The sequence below is a fragment of the Pezoporus occidentalis genome, unplaced genomic scaffold (assembly GCF_034315485.1).
Source record: "Pezoporus occidentalis ecotype Australia unplaced genomic scaffold, CSIRO_AGI_Poc_V1 ctg458, whole genome shotgun sequence".
NCBI classification, from domain to species: domain Eukaryota; kingdom Metazoa; phylum Chordata; class Aves; order Psittaciformes; family Psittacidae; genus Pezoporus; species Pezoporus occidentalis.
The window spans coordinates 15,959-28,243 of NW_026915789.1; the positions used below are offsets into that span (position 1 = coordinate 15,959).

General features: G+C 37.2%; 1 long non-coding RNA gene across 2 annotated transcripts in view; it reads left to right on the forward strand.

The window, feature by feature from the left end:
* Positions 1-215: 215 nt before the first annotated feature.
* LOC134172443 (uncharacterized) overlaps positions 216-12,285 on the forward strand; it is a 56,417-nt gene continuing 44,347 nt past the window's right edge. Inside the window, exon 1 of one of the 2 annotated variants that reach the window (XR_009967923.1) lies at positions 216-539. This is a non-coding gene — a long non-coding RNA (uncharacterized LOC134172443). The remainder of the gene's footprint in view (positions 540-12,285) is intronic. The other variant, XR_009967924.1, reaches the window with a different exon arrangement.

The following is a 12,285-nucleotide window of genomic DNA, read 5'->3' on the forward strand; positions in this document are numbered from 1 at the left end:
TCATGAAAGACTTTTCTCTGTTAAGGGAAATAGACTTTTGTTTGTTAATTAGTTTCTGACCTGTATTCCATAGCTATGCTGACATGGAGTGTGTTTTACTTCACACCATTGCCTGTTTAAAGGCTTGGGCTGGCACTGGCTCTCCCATCACTTCTGCACATCATAAATAATCAAGTTTTATTCAGATGGGTTCCCTGATAGGAATTGTGGGTGTTAATACCAGTGATGCGATCTGGGGAGCTGGACAGTTAAGTCATTAATAGCTCTAGGAAATAGATGTTCTGCAAACATTTTATTGTCTTCTTAACCTAGATTGAATTTTCGTTATCCCTTACTTTGCCTGAGCATGTGACAAAGTGGCTTATGTGAACAAAGTACTAGGACGAAGTCCAAGTTTGGCTGAAACTAAAACAAGCCAGTAATTAGTGTACTTGCATTCCCATATGGCTGTGTGATTACTTACTTGCCCTCTTTGTGAGCTAAGCTGATAGAAATCACTGAATCATGGATGGGAAGACTGCATGCAAAATGACAAAATGGTTAAGTCTAAAGTTAGGAGCAGATGAAAACATTATTAACTAGGAAATGATAAATTCAAAAACAATGGAAACAATCTCTTGAGACTTTTCACCCCTCCTATATATATATTAAAAAAAAGTTCTATATCCATGGAATTTCAGCTTTATATGAATTAGGTACTTCTGGAAACTGTCTTCTTTATCAGAATTCACAAAGCAAATCCATTAGTCAGTAGTGATCATATCCTGTCAGTTGAAAATATTTTTATGGATATGTGTTTTTTTTTTCTGTAGTCAGTGCTGAGGGAATTATGTTGCTCAGTGGTTGAGAAATACTGAGATTAAGCAATGTTTTTCCCATTTACACTAGATAAATGTTAAATATATGTAACATACCTGAACCCTTTTGCCCGCCAGTGAATAATATTTAGCTTTAAATAAAAATAAGTAAGAATTCTGGGAAATGCAGTAGAAGCTTGGTGGTTCTTATCTGAAACTAAATAAGCTGTGACTGTCTGTCAGAGCAGTGCTTTCAGTAAGCTGCAGATATTAACAGGGATTCTTTTGCTTTGTCTTTATCAGTTTCTTCATCAGTGAATTTGGCTTTGGATTTTTTGATACTTGGTTATTTTCATAAAAACACTTTATGCTTCATGCTTCTGACATGTATCACTTGCAGTCCAACTGGATGAAAAAAAACAGGAGCCAGGTTAGATGATGAGAGCAAATTCTGACTTTGTGAAGTGAAAATCCTGTTAGGTATCAAGCCCTATTCATCTTATTTAAGGCAATTTGCTTAAGATGCTTGAGGCAACATTTGTTTTTAATTTGAAATATGCTTAGAAAACTGTTTCTTATAATTGAAAACATTACACATTTATGAACACTAGGGAAGTTTCTCTTTCAAATTTAATACTTCAGCATGATAATGCAGACTGTACATTACTCTTGCCTGATTCAGGGAATTTCTTGAATCATAAAGAACACTTGGATATAAGAACAAGGAACGCTTATGTAAGACTTTTAAAGTAGGCAGCCTTGCTTAATACAGATAGTGTTTTCTTTTTTAGTAAGTGCCTGAAGTGTTGTTCACTTGCTAATGATTATTTTGCATTCTCTTTCTTTATCAGTTTTCTATACCTGTATGTAGAAAAACAAAAGATTAATAATTGATCTGAGCAAGCAAATACAAGTTCTTTTGCAGGAATAAGAGTTTCCATTTTCTTATTTGTTGGATTTAAGTAAGGTTGCCTGTGGCTGGTAAATCCTGCTTTCATTCAGTCAGTCTGTGGAACTTGATGTTTATATGATGTCCATTTTGAAACGTTGCTGCAGAGAGGCTATATGGAAGGTAGTAGGATTAACATTAAGTATTTCTTGGGTGCATGGTTGTATTTCTATGCAAGTGGAGAGGAGCTGAAAATTTTACCAGTACTCAAGGGCTTATGGGGATAGGAAGGATGGTGGAATTGTTAACAGTTACAGCAAAACAGGAAGGAAAGAGTTGGGAGGAGGGAAAAGGAGCTGGTTTTGACATGCTGTTATTCGTTTGGCAAGAGGTCATCTGAAGAAGATTCTGTAGAAGCAGTTCTAATTACAAGTGTGAACAAAAGGGAAGTGAAGAGTTAAGAAATTTGGGAATCATTGACACAGAGACTGTAATTTAAATCCTTGAGAACAGCTATGGTTGGCCAAGGACAACCTAGTTATGCTGTGTGCATACTGCAGAGCATATGCATCTTAAAAATGTAAATCTTCTTGCTTGGATACTAATTTTGTAAAAATGGAAATAAAAATAATCTTGAAACATGGATATCTATTGTTCAAATTTAAATTTAAGTGCTTATTTCTAGAAAAACTATGAAGAATTGCAGAAATCTGTAAGTATCAAATCCCTTCTCATTAGACCATAGCATGTCTTCATGGCAAATAATCAAGGTTACTTCATTATGTAAACTTTCCCTGAATACACAAAAGGCAACATGATAAAATAGTTATGGTTTTAGCAAGGAAGCATCAAAAAAATTCTCTTGCAATAATGGTTTATTTTATGCACTGCATTTTCCTTTAAAAAAGGGCCCAATCATCTTTGATGTTCAAATTACTATTTACATACAAGGAATTTTTGTTACCATGATTGTCTGAGAAACTAATTTGGAGTTTCGCATGCCTGGAAGTTACAGTTCACGCCCAATGATAAAAGCCATGCAGAATACTGACATAATTGGGTGTACTGTAGTTCATCTCCTGCTGACGTGTCTGCCTGTTGGATTCAGAAAACATCAGATGTTTAGAACACTGCAGTTAATGATAAATGGGGAAAATATCAAGAGAATTAGTTTCTTCAGGCATTCAGGCATGTGATAATAGTCAGGTTATCTGCTTCTCATTAGCTCGTCTCTTTTTCACAGATTTAAAAAAAGTCATATGGCTTCTCTTTTTTGCAGAAATTTACTGATACACAGGCTGTCTTTTTTTTTTCCTCTTCTGTCTAGTCCTAAATGCCTTTTCAGTTGTTTTATCATCCATAATTTGTATATGTTGTTATTTGTCCTCAGTGTTTAGGAAAAGTGCACAACCTGGTGTTCATAACATATCTTGCCTGGAGCATGGTTAAATTTCAGTATATACAGGCCTTGCTTTAGAAGCATAATTATTTTCTTAGTCTGTCACTGTTGTTGATGTATGGTTTACCATTTCAGGTTTGTTGTTTGTGTCTTTGTTGTTTGTTGTTTTTTTTTTTTTTCCCTTGATTCTACTTCACTTTGCTGAAGAATGGTCTGATCAGGAAAATGAACACTTTAATGGTATTGAAAATATGTGGTGTTAAGAAATCAGTTGTTGAACTGATTCAGACACTGTTCTGTTCTGACTTTTACACTGATGTCAATGCAATTTCATGGAGAAATAATGTCTTGTTGGATTTCAGAAAAGGACGTAAGTATATTAAAGTATATTTACATAAGTAAAGTATATTCGGAGAATCATCATGTGGTTGCTATCCTTTGGCATGAATGTGGGTGTTCTCTGCTAGTATTCAAAACCTATAGCTCTGTTATGGGTTGTTAACTGAAGGCCTTCATTATTTTGAGACGTGATCTCAAGCTGCAAGATGTGAATCAGATAAAAATCCCCAAAAGTTCTGGCATTCAAATTCAGACCTGTATCTCAACTTCCCCCAACTGTCGAAGGTCAGTTTTTGTCTCTTGTTGGTTCAATTCTTGTGTCTCCTTTCTGAGTTTGGCAGAGGAATTGAAAGGAATATGGGCTCAGAGATGGAGGCTTATAAATAGAATCCACTCTATATCCCTGCATGAAAGGTAGTGGTTGGTGGCTTTGTTAAACAGCTGCTTTCATGTCCCATAAAATGGATTAACTTTCTCCTTCAGTGTAAAGATTGAATTTAATAACTGAATTATGAAGTGACATGTATCTGACTTAGAAAAATATAATACCTGGTACTTTGGAAGAGCTGTATCAAAACAAATGGTGGAGAATTATACTGTTGTTCTTAAATGGCAGAGGATGTGGTTGCAATATAAAAAACACACAAAAGAGCAATTTACTTTGGTCTTTATTGTTTTTACTGAATTTATAAGGGAAGGCCTTTTAGTACTAAGTGAATCCTTAAATAGAAATCATGGTGACTCAGAAACTTTTTGGATGTTAGTGTGTACATAGTTACCTTCAATTGTTCTTTCAGAGAATTTTATGCTGATAGCTGACATGTAGAACCCCATAATTCCAAGAATTTATAGGAAGTAATGGTTGTGCAAAGACTTCATGATGAAGCAGAAAACAAATGTATTCTAATACCACCCAGCTGTTTTCCAAGATAGCTCTGACCATCCTTTACTATTTAGGTTGCATAGGTGCCATGCTATCTAATTTTGCATTATCCAGTATCTAAGCGTACAACAGGCCACAACCATCAACTTCTTTATAAAGTGCAGTTCATTATTACTGGCGGTTTGGCAGTTGCTATTCCTGGCAGTCCTGTCTCTTAAACCTGAGGTAGTGGGATAACATTGTCAGACAGATCCATCTACAACAATAATTCTCTGTCTCTAATTCTTAGGTTCCTTTTTTAGTTTGGATCTGTTTGAATTTCCCACTGAAATAACTCAAATCTGGACCCAAATATTCCCAATTTGGTATGTTTGCTTGTCAGTGAAGAATCCTTCATATCTGAAAAATCATGTCAGTCAGGTGAAGTTCCCAATGACTGGAAAAAGGGAAATATAACCTCCACTAGCAAGAAGGGGAATATGGAAGACCCAGGGAACTACAGACGAGTCAGTCTCTCCTCTGTGACTGGCAAAACCTTGGAGCAGATTCTCCTGGAAGGCATGCTAAAGCACATGGCAAAATTTCCCTTCATTTGCTCATGGCATAAAAAGGAGACAAATCTTTTCTGCAGATGTTTCACGAGGCCACACCTTGTGCAAGAGTTTACACTATCCGCGACTATGAAGCTCTAGCTAAGTGAGGGAAACAAAAAGCAGTTCAGTGGAGGAAAGAAATAGCCTGCATTTTGGAAAATGTGAAGTGGCTGTAGCCACATCTCACAGATGCCCTAGCATTGCTAACGGACTTGAACAGGCTTGTGCCACCCATATGGAAGAGTTTGTGTAGCTGATGCCTCTTCTCTATGCAGGAATAATATGAATGCTAGAAGTCCTACAGTAGAGTACTTTTGTGTGTGTTTATTGCAAGGTGAAAACAACTAGCTGGATTATTGATATAATTTTAGTGTTAACTGTGTGGGAGGAACACTTGTCACTAAACGTGACCATAAACTCCCAAAAATGTCTTCATGTTGTGGTCATTTCTCAATTCTGCGTTGTTTGCACATTGATAATGGACCAGTAGATCTTATTTGAAAGGCAGTTTATGGTTAGTTGATGCTGAGAGAATTCTTGTGAAACTAACTGATCTCAAGGAACTCTGTATTTAGGCTAAGGTAACTGAAAATCAGAACTGTTGACCTCAGCTCCCAGTTCTTCTGCTAATAATGTGTGGCCTTGTCTGAGAGTTAACCTCTGCATGACAGCCTCACATTCTAATATTCTCACATCATATTTCCTCTGGGCTATTCTGGGTATAAGAATGCATCCTAAGACTGGAATGAAAAAGTACTGCTAAAATGCAAAGTGATTTTATTGATAAATATGCCAAGGATGCATAAGACTATGTAAGACTTTGTGATTTTTAAAAAGCCCAAAGCACTAAAAACTAAACTGAGCTCACCTGTTAATTGCCTACAGCATATAACACTTCAGTAGTCAGATAGTCACTTTGGTACTCAGCATGACTGGGCTATGTAAAAGCTTTGTAGAAGTGTTGCTCTGACTCCCTGAAGCTTAATGATGAGATGGAAGTCATGGTTATTCTGTTGCTCTTTCAAGAACATTTCTACATAAATTTAAGGAAGTGACTTGCTTTATTTCGCTTTATTTAGGGTGATCATATCAGGTTAAAAGTGAAAGGTGTATGTCCCTCACACCTGTGTCCCTCAGGGTCACTCCATGAGCTTGAATGCAGAGGCACCTGTATGGCATAATGCTGTGCAACATCGAAATTCCCCCTTGTATAGTAGTGTGCATAGCACTGTTGTGTCACTAACTTCCACCGTGATGCCAAATCAGCATAGCACTGAGCCTGGGACAACTGGACAGGGCTAGTTGGCTTTATTGCTCCTGAATTTGAGTTAGTTCATCTGACGTTTAATTAGTGTGTGCTTAAGTCACGTTCAAGACGCGCGTCTCTGGTTGCTCATTGTCGGTTGTCTGCACAGTAATGTCACTCTCTGTAGTCTGGAAATCACTAAAGTAAGGCCTGTGAAATCTTTTTATGGACCAGCATTAAGTTTAAAAAGAAAAAAACCCCAACATATACATACATGTATTTAAACCAGCTATTCCAGGGGTAGAACACGCAGCTAAACTTCCAGGCTAAATTCAGAACTGTCTGGCAGAATGTGATTAAGGGAGGAAATATAGTTTTGACTGAGAGATTTTATTTCTCTGAGCAGACCTTTAAAATAAGATGTGTGGAAATTGATGCAAAATGTTTGTGTTGTAGCCTGGCAAATGGCAATACTATATGTAATCTATTATCAGATGAATGGCATGTTGAGAAATGATTCAAGCTGGTTAATATACAGAGCTCTAATTCTGCCGCAATGTCCTGGAGAATACCACTGAAACAGCAAGTTGCCTGTCAAAACACCATAGACCTGTGTGCTTGTGTGAGCATATTTAATTGTCATATTGCAATATCAATAACACTTGAGGTTCAAGGCATTTCGTGGGACTTAGCTGGGATTCAGAGTGTCGTGGTTTAAAACCAGTCAGGCAGCTTGTTCACTCACTCCCCCCCTTCTTGCCCTCCCCCTACTCCCGGAGGGGTGGAGAGGAGAATCGAAAAGAATGCAACTCCCACGGGTTGAGATAAGAACAGTTTAGTAACTAAGGTATAACACAAATCACTACTGCTACCACCAATAATAATAATGATAAAGAGAAATAACAAGGGAAGAGAATACAGCACCTCACCACCTGCTGACCGATAACTCACTCCCCCAGCCCGACCAAGCACCGACCCATACCTCGTCCAACCCCACAGTACCCTAGCCCTTCCGGGTGACTCTCAGTTACATCCTGGGCATGATGTGCTGTGGTATGGAATACTTCTTTGGTCAGTTTCAGTCAGGTGTCCTATCTCTGCTTCCTCCCGGCTTCCCCTCCTCCCCGGCAGAGCATGAGGCTCAGAAAGTCCTTGGTCAGACTAAAACATCAGTGTTATCAGTGCTGTTCCCAGGCTGAAAGTCAAAACACAATGCTGCACCAGCTACTAAGAAGGAGAAACATGACTGCTACTGCTGAACCCAGGACACAGGGTCTGAAGCTCAGCCAGGTGCCATCTGCTCTTACCAGCTAGTCATTAATCCTCAGGCAATGCCTTGTACTTCAGTTTGTATTCCTTATCAGAAAGTTCTGTTGCTGAAATTTGAACTGTCACTTAAGATCTTGTTAATAATTAATTTTTCATGGGAAGTAATGGCTTGCAATAAAATAGAATATTTCCCCATGTGTAGTTAGCACTTAGTGAGCTTCCAGTAATATATGACTTGTGAAGCTGAGGGGTTAACTCCAAAGAGTTTGGTGCCACACTGGAGTTTCCAGCAGTATTTTTGCAACATCAGGAAGTGAAGTTGTTAGGAGTTCAGCTGTTTCATGAGGGATATCTTATCCATCTCCTTTCAAAGTCTGTTCTTTCTGTATTTATATCATTTCAATGCAAGAGCTGTTAGCTGTTATACTGAATGTGTTTGAAGGATCCCATATTTTTGGGTGCCTCTTTCATGTTCACATAACAAGCTTTTCTCTGGAATACTGGGAGTGGGTTAATAGGGAAAGGCACAGGAAATGTTAGAGGAAGGTGCATCCTGGGAATGAGTTTGCCCATCCCTTTTAGGAAGTGGCAATCTAGTTCTTTGTCATGTCAGTCAGCTTAAACCCACTTGATGCAGCCAGTTTCCTCCAATTCATGATTGTGTAAGTAGAGCACTGATAGGCATTTCTTTTCCAAGATTTAAAGTCCCCCTTCTAGGAGAAAAAGAAAAAAAAAAAAAAAAAAGCAGCTGTAATTCCACCATTTCCTGCAATTGTTCTACCTTAAGCTGAAGAAGATATGTGTATGGCTGGGAAAAGGCAGGAACTCCTAATTGCCATTGTTACCTGATATTTTGCCAGAGTAATGGGGGAATATGATAAGCTGTGACATCTTTGATAATGGAATTTTACAGCAGCCTATTGACCTGGGCAGCCAACTGAGCAACAAGCATTTGAATATATCTCCATTCATAGAAGTGCTGAAAGCAGAATCTTACTGCTGTTCTCCTACAGACCCATTCTGTTACTTTTACTTTGACAGCCACATGGTAAGATTTAAATTTTATATAGCTGTCACCTTGTCAAGATGGATATCTGATGTCCAACCATTCCTTATCGCAGTGTTGCTTAGCAGCTTGAGTACACTGCTAGACTGTAGGCAGTTTGTATAGGTCCAAAACATACTTTAAGAGAAATACTGGCTATCATATTGCATGGAATAAATCACAGCTCAAATCCTTTCAGCTGTGTACCACTGATAATAGCAAAAAAAGAACAATTCTGTTTTGCAATGGAGAATGTATCTCTAGGTAGCTATGCTGCTACTATACTGCTATACATGAAGTACCGTTTAGAACTGAATGTGCGTATTTTTAGGGTTTAGAGTTATTTGATAGTTGAAATTTAATGCAGACAGATAAACCTAATTTCTGGACTGCAATGAAAATTTATCCCAGAGTTCATAAATCAGAGGTTTTGCAAAAATCTACAGTCAGAAGGAGGTCAGAAACAAAGAGAAGAATCCACTCTTCTATCTATGGAGATAGAAAAATCAGGCCTTCCTTAGTGTTCCAGAGTCCCAGGAGCCTTTCCAAATCAGATATCTACAATGTCTCAAACCTGATTTGGGTAAATGTTCAGAAGTTCTGAGTTTTTCCAAATATAAACTGATGTAGAGTCTATGTGAGGAAATATCATTAAATTCCTGATGAAAAGATCGTATTTCTTACTAGCTTCTTAGCAGTGACAAAATTCAAGCATTTCCATGTTGATTGCTAGTGCCTTTGGAAATGGTTTAAACTGAACCACGAAATGGCCCATTTACCTCTCAGTAAGTGACCCTGTAGGAAGTTAGTACAGGATAGCAATTAGGTTTAAGATTGACATTCCAGCTTCTTTTGCATTTGACGGGCTAGACAAGCCCTTATATGAGATTGTTTTGATGTGCTGGAATCAAGCTAAGGATCTTGCTAAAGTTTTGCAAACTGTCAAGTCCATGAAGTTGTTGTTTTTTTGTCTGGTATCTTTGAAGTATAGTCATATCAGCGCTAACGCACAGTGGCAGTATTCCAGATTTCCTCTTTCAGATCTCAGTTTAAATTAGGGAGGGTAGCAAAATGTTACATGTAGACAAAGTCGTCAAATTAAAAATAAATAAAATAATTCCAGTCTTTGCTAAGAATTTAGATATCCTTATCCTCGAACAGTGATCGTTACTGTATCCTATCTAGTTTGTTTATTTTTATAGGGTTTGTATATTCGTTTGGTTGTTTCGGTCTTTTTAATTTTCCCTTTATAAAGCTTAGAGGTAAAGAAGAAAAAATAGAGGTATTTAGCATTTCCTTCGATTAATTTTTCTTTAGAAAGTGTAACAGCTTGTGTGCTTCATCTGATCAACTTCTAAGATTAATGTCTGGCTACTAATTTAAAGGATATTTGTTTTACAGTTCAAAACTGTAGCATATCTGTGGAAAAATAATTTGTTGCTTTGAGAAATACGAAGGGAAATGCTCCCTGTTCTTATCTAGATGAGCCAGTAGAGAGCAGTATCTTTCTTGGCATTAATTTTCATGTTTGCTGGCTGCACTGTAGTTCACTTTTTCTCAGTTAGACTGTGAATACTTGGAAGCAGACCTGCTCACAAACAAATTGCCGTTATGGAAGCAGATTCCATGTCAGCGCACTGGCAGAACAGATGGAGATTCAAAACAAAATGATTGTTTAGAAAAGTTCACGTAGCATTACTTTTCTTTAGTAAGTTTACTCCCTACTGAGCTATCTGGAACAAGTGATAGTTTTATTACATTAGCTATGAAGTGTGTAGTTAGGTAAAATCCAGCATGCAGATGATCTAATGGGATCTATTGATTAAAATAGTCACTCATAGGTGTAAATGCCTTTCGTGGATGAAATGTAAATGAAATGCTGCTGCTTTTAATTTCTGTGAAATCCAAGGCATGTTTCCATATTCGTAGATTTAATCCTAGTAGAAATAGGACAGAGAGGGTAAAAAATGAATTTGGAAGCAGAATTTTCAAACAGAATCAGTTAATAATTTTACTTAATTTTGATTTTGTTCTTCTTTGGGTTCATTCTTTCATCTGTATTATCAGAATGAAAATTTGAAATTGTCTTCTTTTATCAAAGTGTTCAATTAACTTACTACTTTAATAAGTAACAATACTATAAAAAACGTTAAGTCAGCAATAAGAAACCTAAAAATCCTCACTCCCTCTTTGCTTACTTTTTGTCTCTGACACCACTTTTGAACGTGCTGCCTTTTCTTTTTCAATGCTAGGTAATTTTAATTATTTAGACAGTTTTGAAGATGTGTCACATTATAGCATATCAGTGAGAGTATTTATTTTTGCTTCACAAAACAAGTTTATGATAAAAGATTGGGGAAACTGCAGTAACTGAAGAATATTTAATTCAGTTTTGTATGGAAAATCATCATTTTTCTGGATTAAAATGGTTGGTTTTGAAGTAAGTGAAGTTATTTTTACTAGTTTAGGGTTCAGGTATTGAGGCAGCAGCTATTATTTAGTTTCTATTTATATACTAGGTTTTACCAATGAGCACAGAATTCCCCTCTCTCTTTTCTAGGTGGGTGGTACTTCCATTCTGTAGTCCTGCATCCATTTGTTTCTCTTTTCTTATGTATTCTGTTTGCTTCTTTCATTTACCCTCACTCACTTTCCTTCATTGATTTCTCTCCTATCTTTGTGTTGGCTTTCACTTCCCTTTGCTTGCTTATTTTCACTCTCATCTCTTTTTATATTACCGTTTTCCCTCTGCCAGTTTTTTTTTCCTGTTACGTTTCCCCCACCTCTTCAATCAACACCTCTGCTGTTGCCTTATTTTTGTTACAACTTTCAAATCATGTTTGATTACTCCTTTCTGTGAAAAAAAAAAAAAATCACAGTAGGGAGCAAAGGCAATTCTTTCACTTTTCTAAAACTACAGATAACTAACTATCCCAATGTGGAAGAATTTTGTTTGGCTCCTTTCTGTTCAAGGAGGTGGCAGACAGTGGAAAAGAGTGACTAATTCAGAGAATTTGTAGAAAATCAAATTTTCTATTACTATTTCCATTTTGTATTCCCACCTCTACCTTTTTCTACCTTATTACAAGCAATACTATTATACTGAGGTCACTGCCTGTAAAGTGGGAGACAGGGAGAAGCCCAGCAGGCATTACCACTGTAACAGGCTGAATTAAGTCCTGATAAGACATTATTCTGAATATCCACTTGATCAGCTACAATGCAGAGCAATTGGTAGGTGGATGAGCCCACCTCCCTGATTACTGAATTAACACTGAAGGAAGACCTTGATGAGCCCTTCCAGATGAATTTAAGCTGGTTCCCAGGGAGGCAGGGAAAAGCCACGAAACTGCAGCTTCTTCATTTAGATAGCTTTTCTAAAAGAACTGTTGGATGTCAGTTATACAAAAGCAGAAGAACTGTGATGTTAAGACACTGTAGCAGGATTGTTGAATGGTCTGCCTTGGTTTGGAGCTTTTTGGTTGTGTGTGCATAGCTTTATTTTTATTTAATAGAACCTTAAGAAAACAATACCAAAACTGCTGTAGGCCTGGTTTTAAGCCAAATCTTTAATTACCTTCCTGTCTTTTGATTGTTGACTCTGCCTTGAACAGCAAAGCAGAGACTCTATTTTGGATTCAATAATACTAGCTAGATCATGACCTTCCTACTGAAATACTGTTTCTGCTACTGTTTCAAATCCAGGTAATCCTTAGAAATAGAGATTAATAAAAGCAGCAGCTTTTTCTCATTAGTCAGTCTTCAGATACCAAAATATAGAACAAACTTTTCATATAAAGAATTTACAAACTTTCTCTTTTTTTC